The 2,423-nt window shown below is 37.1% G+C and overlaps 1 long non-coding RNA gene across 1 annotated transcript; it reads right to left on the reverse strand.

Moving 5' to 3' along the window:
• Positions 1-303: 303 nt before the first annotated feature.
• On the reverse strand, positions 304-1,096 carry LOC107952571 (uncharacterized). Its single transcript, XR_001698846.2, has 3 exons — positions 654-1,096; positions 442-520; positions 304-337 (listed from the first exon to the last, which is right to left on the reverse strand). It is a non-coding gene; the product is annotated as an uncharacterized lncRNA (long non-coding RNA).
• Between the last annotated feature and the right edge of the window lie 1,327 nt (positions 1,097-2,423).

Below are 2,423 nucleotides of genomic sequence, written 5' to 3' on the forward strand. Positions count from 1 at the left end.
CACTATTTTAGGGTTTACATACATCCTACAACCGTTAACGCATCAACAGAAACACTTACCGAGCGTCTTTACTGAATTGGGTCCGTTGGCCCATTAACCCGTTTTCGGCCCATTAAGCCCAAATATACCGAAGTGCACGAAATTGCGCACTCTACAATCATACCGCTTTAGATTACCAAAACTAACAAACAACCATCTCACGAGCGCTCGCACGCTCGCAAGTTCACAACATGCTGGCTTTCTGGCATTTCGGCTTTTGCCGATCTAGTCTATGAGTGGGTGTCATTTACACACCTATTTTTCGACGAAACGTTGACGAGTTCCACACACGAGTTGCCTACAATCAGTTACTAACACGTTAAACTATGAATCCATAACAACTTAACACATCAAACCCTTACCATATTTGGCCCTTAACACCTTAGGCACTAAAATTCTTACCTTTGCCGGAAAAATGGACTAGATCTAATTCTGGTCGTTCCAAATATTCAAGCCCTTGATTGGTAGCCTTTAATCCACACTGGAGCAAAACAAATCAAATAACAACACTAAACCCTTTTAGTTTAGTCGACAGGCACCCTTTGCATATAGGGATTTTCGGCTTTTCTTTAAATCCCGAAATAAAGAATGGAAATAAGATTTCGAGTACTTACCACCAATGATGCAGTTGTCGAGAGCGTTTCAAACACTTCCCCAATCTCAGATCCACAGTGAATCCAATTTTAAAATGCGAGTAGAGAATAGAACTAGATATTAATTCCCGAATCACTATGACTTATGAAGGTTTCGGCTTTTGTGAGTGATCGGTTAAGGTGATTGAATGGGAAAGGTTTTTTTTCTTTTATGATTGGTGAAGCAAAGAAGATGGGAAGATGAGGATAAAAGAAAGGAGAGGAATGGTTTAATGGCCTCGGCTTGAAGAATTAAGAGAGCAAGAGAATGAAAAAGAGAAGAGAAAAAAAATGAATCATAAAGGCCAAAAATAAATGGCACTTATTTGCTATGGCCGAATGAGTGCATTTCAGTATAAATCTTCCTTTTAAATTCCAATCCCCTGAATTGCTCTTGATTCTTGGCCAAATTCAAAGTTTGAATTTCATTCAAACTCCTAACCGCTGATCTGCAGCCTCATCCACCGCTTCATCATGCTGCTAAGAAGAGTTTCGGTCAAACTCTAACTCTCCCCCACGTGAACAGCAAAATTGGTAGCCCATTGCGCGTACAACAGCTCGAACTCCAGACCTCAGCACACTCTTAACGCCTCCTTGCCACTTGACCACGTGCCTCTTTTGTGTCACCTTTCCACCCAAGATATTTATAAAGCCTCCTTGCGACAAATCCTTGATTGTAAAAAAAAAACAACCATTTGCGCACGCTGTGCCTTGAACCAGGCAACTCTCACGCCTTCCTAGCGTGCTTAGCCACTAGGCCAAGTGCTCTTTTATGCTAAAACGCAGCCCAAGTTATTATTAAGGCCTACTACCCAGATTCCCTAAGGTAGCTAAACACCAAAACAACAATACTTTTATAAATATATATATTTCCCTATCTAATAATAATAATTATAATAATAATATTTATAAATATATCTAATAATAAAAATTTCAAATATCAATAAAATAGTAAATAATAATAATTTTCATAAAAAATTTTCAAACATACATGCAGTAATATTTTTCTAATAATAATAATTTTATCTCATAATACTAATTAAAATTTCGTAAAAATTTAAAATATCTGTAATAATAAATACAGTAAAAATTTTCTAGTAGTAATTTAATTCAAAAATTTTTCCTTAAACGATAATATTTAAAACTTTTTAATTATTCAGGTTTTCTTCTATCCGAATCCCAGACTCAAGGCCCTATTCTTTCTAGGCCCAATTTTTGGGGCGTTACATATAATCTATCACGAATACTTTTATGGAAACGAGAAGAAGTGTACCGGATGAACAACCGAATGAAGAAGCGGCGAAGTTCTACACGTTACTTGGTGAAATGAATGAAGAACTTTATGAGGGATCAAAATTTTCGAAAATGTCATTCTGTATTCTCCTTTTCCACTTAAAATGTTTGGGAGAGTGGACCGGAAACTCTTTGACAATGCTGTTAGAGCTTTTGAGAGAAATGTTCCCGTTTGCAAAAATCCCTCAATCATGTAAAGACATGAAGAAAGTGATAAAAGATTTGGGCCTTGGGTTCAACAAAATTCATAGTTGCCCAAATGATTGCATGTTGTATTGGGGTGATCGGAGAAAGCAACAGTCTTGTCATGTTTGCGATAAATCTTGTTGGATGAATAGAGTTGCATAAGATGTTAATGAGGATGAATATGGGCCACAGTCAATAAGGAAACCGAACAAGATTTTGCGATATTTCCCGCTAATCCCAAGGCTTCAAAGGCTATTCATGTCTTCAAAGACA

This window comes from Gossypium hirsutum, chromosome A02, assembly GCF_007990345.1.
Source record: "Gossypium hirsutum isolate 1008001.06 chromosome A02, Gossypium_hirsutum_v2.1, whole genome shotgun sequence".
Classification (NCBI taxonomy): Eukaryota; Viridiplantae; Streptophyta; class Magnoliopsida; order Malvales; family Malvaceae; genus Gossypium; species Gossypium hirsutum.